Raw genomic sequence first — 11,192 nt, forward strand, 5'->3', positions numbered from 1 at the left:
ATGGATTGATTCACGCCATCCCACTTCTAAGGCTGAAAGAGTACAGGTTCTCCACCCTCCAGATGGCTAAGAGCAGAGAAAATGAACCTCAGCAAAAGGAGTTTGAGAGATCAGCAGATTCCTGAAAAAAAACTATCAAGGCAGAGCTTTTGGCGCATTATCTGTGATTGAGATCTATGATATAAATGTCTGTGTTGTGTATTTCAAGTCCAGTTCCAGCTATCAGCTTCTGGAAATCAGACGGACTGAGGACTGAAAAAATGGATTTGGGTCCGGACCTGAATTCCTTCATGTGAGTAATATGTCTTGCCCTGGACCTAATTTCCCATTTCCCTAAAAGTGCATACTGCTGGAGAATAAGAAACACACAGAATCTAGTGAAAGTTTTCTTTGAAGACAAATGCTGTTGAGATCTAGCAGGAGAATAAAAGGCAAGTTTTATTTTGTCAACTGTGCACAAACACAGTCATTCTATAAACAAGGAATTGATTCAATTGTTTCCAGAGGTATGAGAGTGAGTGAGCATGCTGAGATTTAGCTATTAAAGACAATCTCAGGAGAGGGAGGGAATTATTCTCCAGTTGAGCCAAATATTTCCCTCTCAAAAAAATAAATGAATCAAAGTCATGCTCAGTCAACCAAATTATCCAAGCAGATGCCAGCACCCCTGGTTTCTGGGCTGTATGTAATTTCAGGAGAGGGATGCAGAAAGGGGGGGCATCATGAAGGGGATGGGGACTGTGGTGCTCCCAGGCTGTAGATTTTTAAACAAGGTGAAGCTGGTGCATTTTGGAGCAGCTCCATGCCCCAGAGGGATGGTTTTGATTCACTTGCTGCCAAGCCCTGCTGGGAACTGATTTGTGCCTGCATAGCAACCTGTGCAGGTCTCTTGTTCCTAAAGCTGCTGCAGAAGCGGGCTCCTTGCTCCACCTGGGAGCAGCTCTGCGTTTGCTAGTGGATCTCATCTCTTAGTCCTCACCTTCCACTGATATGCTCTATCCTACTTGCACAAATCAGGGCCAGATGTGCTTAATTATCTCTGGAAAGGGTGTCCCACACACGGTTAGCAAGCCTTTTCTCTATTACCTAGCTGCCCCTTGCACTGATAGGCCTTTGCTCCAAGACCTCAATTCCCAGCTGCACTCAGGGCTTCCAGCTGGTCTCATTCTGAGCAGCCAAGAGCTGCTTTTCACAGTCATGTTCAGGGAAATGTATAAGCCAGACCCAAGCCACAAGTGGTGTTCCCCAGAGGTTGGTATTGGAGTCCATCCTGTTTAATATCTGTATTGATAGTCTGGATGAGGGAATTGAGTGCAGGCTCAGTAAGTTTGCAGGTGACACCAAGCTGGGGGAAGTGTTCATCTACCTGAGGGTAGTAAGGCCCTACAGAGGGATCTGGACCAGTAGGACTGAAGCTAGTTATATGAGCTTCAGCAAGACAAAGTGTCAAGTCCTGTGCATCAGGACATCCCCATGCATCGGCTGCAGACTTGGGGCAGAGTGGCTGGAAGCTGCACAGAGGCAAAGGAAAGAGTGATCGTGCACTGAAACAGACTGCTTAAGGAGGTGGTGGAGTCACTGTCTCTGGAGGTGTTAAGGAACTGTGTGTGGCAGTGCTCATTGGCGATGTTTAGGGGAACATTCCCACACACACCAACCACTTCCATGCATGAGGAAGGCTCTGGCTGCAAACCTGCCCTGTAGCTTCCTCTAGCTGCTCCCTGACTCATGGCCCTAATGCAGTGGTGGGCAGATTGCTGAGGAGGAGTTGCCTTGAATTCACAAATCACTTTGAGGTGGAATTCCAGCCACAAGGGCTCTTCCGTTGTAGCAGCCAGAGCCCCCCTATCCTACTATGGGCAAAGCATGCAGTGACTTATCCCAGGGTTCCAGCTCTGGAAACATTTCTGTGCATCACAGGCGAGGTGTGTACCTGCTGCAGGTCAGGTCCTGGTGTGACCATCTGGATCCAGGTCCACGCCTTGATCAGTGTGCAGAAGGCCTGGGTTTGAATTGCAGAGTGAAGAGAGGGGTTTAGAGGGAAGACAACAAAAAAGCAATTTTGTAAAAGGTTGAGGGTGTGCTGGAGTCCTACTAAAGCCCAAAAGTACAATATGATCAAACTCAAGGTAGAGAGTTTATGCCAAGACCGATCTTGATCTTTTTGGGTAACAGGGACATGTACTGAAGACTTGAGATTTGGCACGAGACACACACATGTGGACTGACAAATGAAGAAGCTTATAAGCCATGTCATATAAATAGAGCTCTCACAGCTGTCTCAGTGTAGATCCAGCATATGGCCTTGCCACTTGCAAGATCAGGGCTGCAATGAGCCGAGAAGTTTTCTTCTAGCCTAGTGGCTCTTCACCATGGCAAATGGTGCTGCTCGGTCCTTCAGCTGTTTGCAATCTGCCCACTCCATTTGGAAAGCTGGTCCAGAGCTTTTACTGAGAAACCACAATTCTGACACTGACTCTTTGAGAAGTGTTCATGAGCAAAGGGTAGAATTTATTCATCTCACTCCAGGAATGCTGTAAAATGGGAAAAACAGAAAGCGAAATGTGAATTTTCTCCTCCCTCTGCTCAGTGCACTGAACATGCCATTTCTGGGCTGTCGACACAAGAAGCCATGAATCTTGGGTCAAACACAAATAAATAGTTCTGTTAGAGCAGCCCTTGGGTCAAGCAGCACTCTTACAGCTGTGACCACAAGCAGGTGCTTCAGAGGAAAGTGGGAGGATCTATCACAGCCTTTCCCTTCACACTCTCACATCTGCTCACTATGTTAATTGCTGTCTCTCAAAATGCATGTGATTTCTCTGCTTTTGGTTCACGTGGTTGATTGAACATAGCCATGGCTCTTATGTGGGGCTCCTGGGTCAGCTACAGCACTGATGTTGGTGATGCCCACCTAGGGAATAACTTGCCCCCAGTAATCTATGTCCTGTGTAGGAGACAGAGCCATGAAGAACAATTGCTCATCCATCTCCTCCCAGTCTTGGGTTCCTCCAGATGCTCAGATGTAGAAAATACAGTTTCCCAAGCTGCAGCTAGCCAACTTATCAACAGCCATGACCTAGAGAGCTTTCTTTAGAGCCACCTGTTCTCCCTGCAAAGCTTGCAAACCTCCTTCTATCACACTGTATCTGACAGCAACTCATAAATCAGCCCACAGTTGCTGGCATCCCCTTTGAGGATAGTAGTCTGCAGCTTTTGTTTGGGGTAAAGTATGAGCGCAGGTGAGGAGGGCCCTGGGGGAAGCAGCCTGCTATGGATACAGCTGTGATCTCTGGGAGTAATGACAGGTCCCACGCTCACATACAGAGCTTAAGGCAGACTGGCAGTCACAGAGCAGTGGTTTCACAGTGGTCAGATTCAGGCAGGACGTGGGCACATTGCTGCTCTGCCAACCTTTTCCCTCATTACCCACAGCTGCAGCCACACCAGAGAACACTGCAATTGCTTGTGCCCTCCTTCTTCTCAAGGGTGGCTTCACCTGATCACCTCAACTATTTTCTTTGGCCTGCTTCTTTCCCAACAGACTCACCTCTTTTTTTTTTTTTTTAGCAGAGATCCAGTCTGCAATGTTCAGAGATTATTCCTGAAATCAAGATCAGTGCTGCAAAGTAGAGCTGAGCTCACCACCAATCTTCCTTTCCCAAGTCTGTGTTTGGTAATACAGTTTGATCCAAATCTCTGGATTTTCATATTGTGGGCAGAGACCGTAGTTTAAACTGTCCTGTACCAGATTTTATTTCTCTCCCTGAACAAATTGAAAAGGTTTCCTTCAGAGCCAAAATGACATAAAATACAGCAGTTAAAAATAAAACTCTGAATCTCACCAATAACAGAGCCCAGCAAGTATTTCCATCTAATAGTAATGCATTACATACGGACTCTGGGCAGTACTCTCCCTTTGAAGATCATGGGAATTTTGCCATTTATTTCTGCATAAAAAATAAAACGCTGAATGCTCAGTATGAGTCTGGTTGGCTGCTGACTGAAACACTTTGCAAAGTGAAATAATTCTAGGTTTTCTACCCAACAACAGTCACCTTCTCTGAGTCTGATACCAGTAACGTGGATTTGGAAAAGTCCAGTGTGTTGGGAGATGGATGGTTTGAATGCAAGCTGATGGATTTGTTGCATCAACCATACTGCTGGTGGCATACCTGGCACATTTGTGATGTCAATAGTGCCATTAGGTGATTTTGTTCCATGTCCCCATGAAAGTGGCTTGAAGCATTGCCTTCTTACTGTGTGTGGGGGAACTGGAGCCAGGAGCCAGGAGTGTTAAATGGCAGCTGAAAGGGCCTATGGGAGACAGCAAAACAACATCTGGGTCTACAGATTTCTTAGGTTGAAGTCATCTGCCCTGGATCCAAGCTGGGTGGGGCCCTGGGCAGCCTAATTTCATGGTTGGAAACCCTGGCTGCAGGAGGGGCGTTGGAACTTGGTCATCTTTAGGTCCCTTCAATCTAAGGCATTCTATGGGTCAAACTGATTAACCCTCCAAACCCTGAGGGATGATCACCTTCAGATACTAAGGCACAGAGTATGCAACCAGAATTCAAGATATCAAATGAAATTGAGACTTCCACAGTCCTGAGGCCAGATCCTCATGTTCCCCACCCAGCCAATGGAGAAAAGCAGTTACTGTTGAATAGTAAATTGGAAGACCTCTAAAAGGTGCATACCTCCCTTCTCTGTTTGACGTAAGGGTGCGTGCACTAGCAAGCAGTCTGAATTGCTCTTTTGAACTGCAGAGCCACTGAAAATATTTCAAATACAGCCTTTAACCTGATCTTCTGCCGTATCTTCTTTGACCAACAATTTTAACACATAAAAGTTCTGCTAAAACCTGAACACATTCCTCTTCCCCTCTAGCTGTCTACAGCTAATGATTAACGTGCTGGTGGATAGAAGCTGTTCTTAATGAGCAAAAAGTCTGTTGCAAAACACATCTCCAGCTCAGCAGAATGCCAGTGGTTTTGTTTGAGAATTGCACCAACTTCACTGTCCTTACTCTCTGTGAACACCAAGTCCTTGTGCCAAGGACCAAGAAGTCTGCTTGAAACTTCCCAAAATCAAGTTGTGTTCTTCTGTGTTCAGAAATGATCTATCCTTGATAATCAGTGTTTGAGTCCAGATTGTGCCATTTAGTCACGTATGTTGATACACAGGAAAAAAAAGTAACAGTAAATAGCAGATTTCCCATTCCTTCTTTCCTCCCTTTGTAATTTAAGCTGAAACTGAAAATGTTTCAACTTCTTGTTGTCCTTCTCCAGAACAAGAAGGAAAACCGTGTTTTTAAACAGCTCATTTGTAGAAGAGTGTTAAACAAGATGACACGCAATCCTTACTGGAACAGTGGCCAAAAATGTCACATATGCTGTGAAAAAAACCTTCCATTTCATCTCTCAGCCCTCTTTTGTTGAAGGAATAGTTGGATCAGTTGTTGAATCACTTGAAGATGTAGCTCAAAATTGGCCTTGAGTGACCCTAAAAGATTAGCTCCAGTGTACCACCTTTCTATAAACACCCTTATCTTATACAAATGAGCTCTGAGTTTAGCTTTAGTAAGTCCATCTTTCTTTGTATCCCATTTTACACATTCCTACAAGCTTCAAATTATTTTTCCCTTCAAAAATTCTCCAGAGGCTGCCTGAAAACTCCCTTATTATCATAGACAGTTCACTCTCAGCAATAGACTACTCTGGTGTTCCTCGTATGGGCTTAGCTGTCCCTGGAGACATTGAGCTTATATTACCCAACTGAAAACAGACTAGCAGTGGAAAAAAGCAGGAGGCAGTTTAATCTGAGGATTGGGAAGTGCACAGCAATGAAAAAATTCAATGAGAATGGCTGAATAAAAAGAAATCGGAAAAGAGATGATCCTTAACGCAGCATAATTCAATGGCTTATTGGACAAAAAAGGGCGAGAGTTGGAGCAAATGTAGAAGTTAAAAATAATAAGAGCAACAGCAAACCGGTGGCTTGCAAGAAAAGAGCAGGAGGGATTGAATGAGAATGCGCAGGTGAAAAAGATATGAGCAGTAGGTTCTTCAGGGAAGGAAGCAAGCTGGAAAATCGCACTGAAATTCAGAAAGTGTTGTTTTGAGATAGACTATCATATAGGTAGATCACAGCACCACTTTCAATGGCCCATAGACTTTGTGCAGATGGAGATATTCAATGGGCAGAAGGGATGCCTGAGTCTCATGGGACACTGTGGGGAAGGGGAAAATAGGTGAAATCTGGGCAGGAACTGGAACCAAGTGTGATTTTTAGCTTAAATTCTTAAGCTCTGACATATCCAGCACATTTGTAACTCTCACAATATCTTCACCGACACCTCTGTTTATTTGTATATAATTTTGGTAACAAGAAGGGGAGAAAAATAACTCTCTATGAAATAATGAAAGGAACATTGGAACTACGCTGGAACCATCTTTATGGGCTGTAAGATCCATGGAAGTCACAAGCAATTAATCTGACACAAAAAAATCACCGTTAGACAGTGTTTTTTTACTCACTCTAGAAAAAAGACACAGCAGGAACTCCACTTTTCATGAAGTTTTCTATGTCAGTCTGAGGGAACCCATTTTCTTCTTTATTATCCTTATGTTCAGTTTTTAATTATTACCTTCTTCTCCTTGTAAATTTAAATCTGTTCCCATTACACTTAGAGAACAATAATGAAACCCTCCTGTAGCTATTTTAACACCTTTAAATTCCCATGGAAGTTAGCCAAAAATTCTGATGGATAGTGAAATGCCTATTTTATTTAAGGGGAGTAAAGTTCAAATCCTACTCAAGCTATATTTATGAAAATAAGATGTCGGTTAACTCTGTTTTGTTGTCCAACAAGATGATTAAAGAATAATCGTTGTTCATTATGCTAAAGTGACAGTCAAATAGGTATCAACTTGTCCAAAGTATTTCACATCCCCTAAAGATAAGCTAGGAGTAGCCATAAGGACACAACATCTTCAGACAGACTTGTAGGAGTTACCTGTGCACTCATCAAATTACACAAGAGGAAAAAAAGAAGGTCAGGAGACTGAGCAGGCTGAAGTATCACACTGAGAAAAGTGGAGTTTGTGAAGTCCAATGGATGACAATGGTAAATCTATTGCTGGCTGCACTGGAGGCAGAACAGTATGGATTTCCAAAGCAATCTCGCCTTCCTCTCAAGAAGTGATACAAAACCAATAACTACTAGCTGACGAGGAGACATTCAGCAAATACATCTCTCTGTGTTTCCATGGCCAACCTAGATACATTCTCTTCTCCTATGTCTGCTTGGCTCTGATCTCAAGAGGACCACATACTCAGCAAAGAAAGGGTGGGAGATGCAACATCTCTGGCTCATTACAAGTGTTCTGTTATGTAGTTACAAGCATATCTTCTGTTGTTAGCATTAACTATCTACTTCTGTCCTTCACTGTCATTGTTTTTCCCTTAATTAAAGCCATTTAAACCACCTTTACTCCCTGTTACAATGATGGTGTAGCCTGCGTGGTCCACAAGAACCCCAAGTCTCATATCTTTCCCAGATCCATAAGTCTGCTCACATTTGCCTTGGATGCACGGTGACTTCTGTCGTTAGCCTGATTAAATAGCCCAAGGCATACATTTACACCTGTACAATATTCTCTCTCTCCCTGAAGGAGAACTTTGAGAGGAAAATTACCAAGTGCCTCTGCTGCAACTGTCTGTACAAGAAAAAGTTTGTGTTAGACCAGGGAAAACCCTGGGTTTTCTACTTCTTTCTACATCCATCACTAATTATTCTACTCATTTTTTGGGGGAGAACAATTAAAAGTAAAGAAGAAATCAGTTGAATAGCCAGAATACAAATGAAAATGATATCTTTTTAATAAATGGAAAATTTCATGGAGCATATGTATTAATCTGCTTTTATTAAATGAGTTCGAGTAGCATAGTATGCAGATGAAAAATGATCAAAGTATCTGTAACTCACATACTTTTGCTAGAGGCACCAATTGAGGAGGGAATCATCAACAGCAGGCACATAAAGTCCTTGACTTGCTCATCAGTGCCACTCAACTTAGAGACAAGGAAACAATGTTCACATGCCCACTGCGCTCATGCAAGGGAACTTAGCAGAGATATCCTAAGGGATTGAGGTAGTTCAGGAACAGATCCATCTAGATTAAATTGTACATTGCAGTTCCTGAGCTGAGTCCAGAACCCAGGACCACACTCAAAGGACTTGACTTCTGGGAGTCTCTCAGGTAGCACTGCCAGCTTGGACACAGTAGGCTAACTCCTTAATTTGAGCCCTTGAAGGGCTGTTGATGAGACATTTTCCACATCTAAGTTGTGTGGTCCAGTTTTATGTTTATTTTTTCTTCATCACGATTGATACACTGAGACAGAAATGAGTTATAAAATAGTAACATGATCGTGTATATCCTGGAGAGTTTTGCAAATGAAGATGGCTGAGTTTAGTTGTCAGTATGTGAGCGAGGTATCCACGTCAGTGGAGATCTAAAGTTCAGTTCAGTGAACTATGAATTTTCAAGGCAAAGAAAACAGGTTCTGCTACAAGCTGGACAATGAAGATTTCTTGCAAGGGATAACAGTGCAAGGAAAGAAGTAAAATACACATCGAGCAGTCCTTGCATGACAGCATATCTCTTTTTTTATTTTAAAATTTTCTCTTGGTTAGAAGACATCAGCCCCTAACACACATTCTGTACACGTGAAAAAAAACACTATGCATAACTAAAATCACAGCTGCCTCTGGACCAGAACAGGCTAGTTGGTTAATACGTCACAAACCACTTCACATAAATGAAAATAACTTCATTTTCATTTAATGAGCATGTGCACCTTTGAGTTGTGTGGGTTGTCGTTGGGTTGTGGGAAGTGTTTCATGTATATATGTTTCTCTAGAATCACATACTTCCAGAGTAAATAAGTTAATCAATGACTTTGTTTCTTTCTCAGTTTCTCTTTCATTCTAAGGATTTTGCATTATTAGTTTCTAGGAAAACAAACCAATAGAAATCCTCTACCAAACCATGGGTAACTGCCAGACAAAGATATCCAATACCATTTCACTATTTGGTCATTTACCAGGACCATTCAGTATGAACACTGCCTTTCTTAAGTTCTTGTCATTTGTTCGTACTTGGGTGATCATTGGAAACCTACTTGGATAAATTCCTTTACGAGTTTCTTCCTCTATCTGGGAGGGAAAAAAAAAAAAAAAAAAGTATATATATATATATTTTATATATATATATTTATATATATATATATTTATTATATCTAATTATATTATATAGTATAATATATATAATTATATATTTACAGCATAGACAAATATATTTAAAGCATGGACAAATGAGTGGTGCGTTTATTGAAGATGCACACAGGAAAGATGCATGCAGTGGCAAGTGACCACATCTGCACGCAAGATCCCTTATTAGCCCAGTCGGCAATGCTGGACAGAACAAAGAAGCTGCTTCACCAACTCTTCTCAGAGTCTGAAAAAGGATTTGCATGCCTGAAAGCTCAGTCGGTGGCTGCCCAGGGAGGTTGTGGATGCCCCGTCCTTGGGCGTGTTTAAGGCCAGGTTGGACGGGGTCCTGGGCAACCTGATCTGAATGTGTGTGTTTGGTGGCCCTGCTAGGCAGGGGGGTTGGAACTACATGATCCTTGAGGTCCCTTCCAACCCGGCTGATTCTGTGATTCTGTGATTCTGTGATTTTTCTAACTATTTTGGTCTAACAAACAATTTTGGCCTCATCAAAACCAACATCTCGCCCTACAAAACTTGCCTCACTTCTTTCCCCAACCGCTGGTGTTCCAAAGCCACTAACTGAGAAGTGCCAGCTCTCCAGAAGGCAGGTGTAGCTCTGGGTGTTGGGAAGCACTCAATTTGCCAAATTTAGACTGGCTGCAATACGAGGTTTTACCCACTACAGATATTACCCCTCATCAATCGTTCAGATTACCGTCATTTCTGATTACTTTTGGTAATAAATTTCCCATGAATTTGTGTATACGTGAAGCTTAGTGGAAAATCCTTACCAGAAATTGATCTAAAATGAATGCTTATGAGAACCCAGATGATGTGAAGGTGGCTGACAGTGACTTTTATTTGATCGCAACTACAGTGTGTGACTCCTTTCATGACCTTGCACAAATTGTGGTAACGTGCAGATACACCACCAGCTCAATTGCCCATTGCCACGATTTCTGAGGTAATGTTAAGAGTGAATACAGTGAAAAAGAAAAAAGAAGAAAAATCAGTAGCTTTGCATATGAAAGGAAAAATAGGAGGAGGAGGGTAAAATCACCAGGGTGAAGTACAACATGTTCAGTAGACTCCAGTCCCTTGGCTGCCTGCCCAATGACTTTCCTGAGCAGAGCTCTCCTAGCAACCAGTCCCCAGCCATTTGAATTTTCATGTATCGCTATGTCGGCGATGATGTCACGGTTTCCATAGCTACTATCAGCTGGAGGAACTATGACACTTACGCTGCTAAGTAACTGAGAAAAATTGACCCAACTGAAATATTTCAGGCAACTCCGGGAGACGCGTGCTGTTGAGCTCACAGCTGGGCGCCATGCGGTGCATGCAGCCGAGCCCTTTGCTGATGGAGCCGTTCTTCCCAAGCACCGAGCTGCTTTCAGCTCACAACTGGAGGCAGATATTCATCCAGCTCTAAGTGTTTCATTGTAGAAATTAAACAGTGTTATTAATTGAACTCCCCATCCCACAGGCTGCCCAGCTCTGGCTGGTTGGAGCACACTTGTAAGAAGAGAAAAGGCAATCCATTTGTCATGAGATGGCAACTTCTGGCATGGGGAATGAAGTGTTTCAATAAGAGAAGGCTTTGATCCTTTTCATAACAGAGTATTTAAATAATTGCTAACCAGGCAGAGACTTCAGGCAATATCCCAGGGAGTGTTTATTTATTGCGAAAGGTTAAACTGGGCCTTTGGTGCACAAGCAAAAAAATAGTAGGACTCAAGAAATTTGGTTAAGGGATTTAGTGTGAAGTCACAGTTCTGCTGATTTGAAATAGACTAGAGGACAGGAGATGGTCTGGACACCTTGTCCACTTAAGAATGAGCATAGGACATACACGTGGCCCAAAGCAAACAGGATAAGCACTTGCAATCTCACAGCTGATTGCTCAGATTGC

The 11,192-nt window shown here is 42.8% G+C and overlaps 1 long non-coding RNA gene across 1 annotated transcript; it reads left to right on the top strand.

Moving 5' to 3' along the window:
- The first annotated feature begins 218 nt into the window (after positions 1–218).
- On the top strand, positions 219–3,980 carry LOC122159625. The gene is made up of 2 exons (XR_006168571.1): positions 219–292; positions 3,571–3,980. It is a non-coding gene; the product is annotated as an uncharacterized LOC122159625 (long non-coding RNA).
- The last annotated feature ends 7,212 nt before the right edge of the window (positions 3,981–11,192 follow it).

Source organism: Centrocercus urophasianus, unplaced genomic scaffold, assembly GCF_019232065.1.
Source record: "Centrocercus urophasianus isolate 14NV4802_14NV808 unplaced genomic scaffold, USGS_Curo_1.0 seq_16, whole genome shotgun sequence".
Lineage (NCBI taxonomy): Eukaryota > Metazoa > Chordata > Aves > Galliformes > Phasianidae > Centrocercus > Centrocercus urophasianus.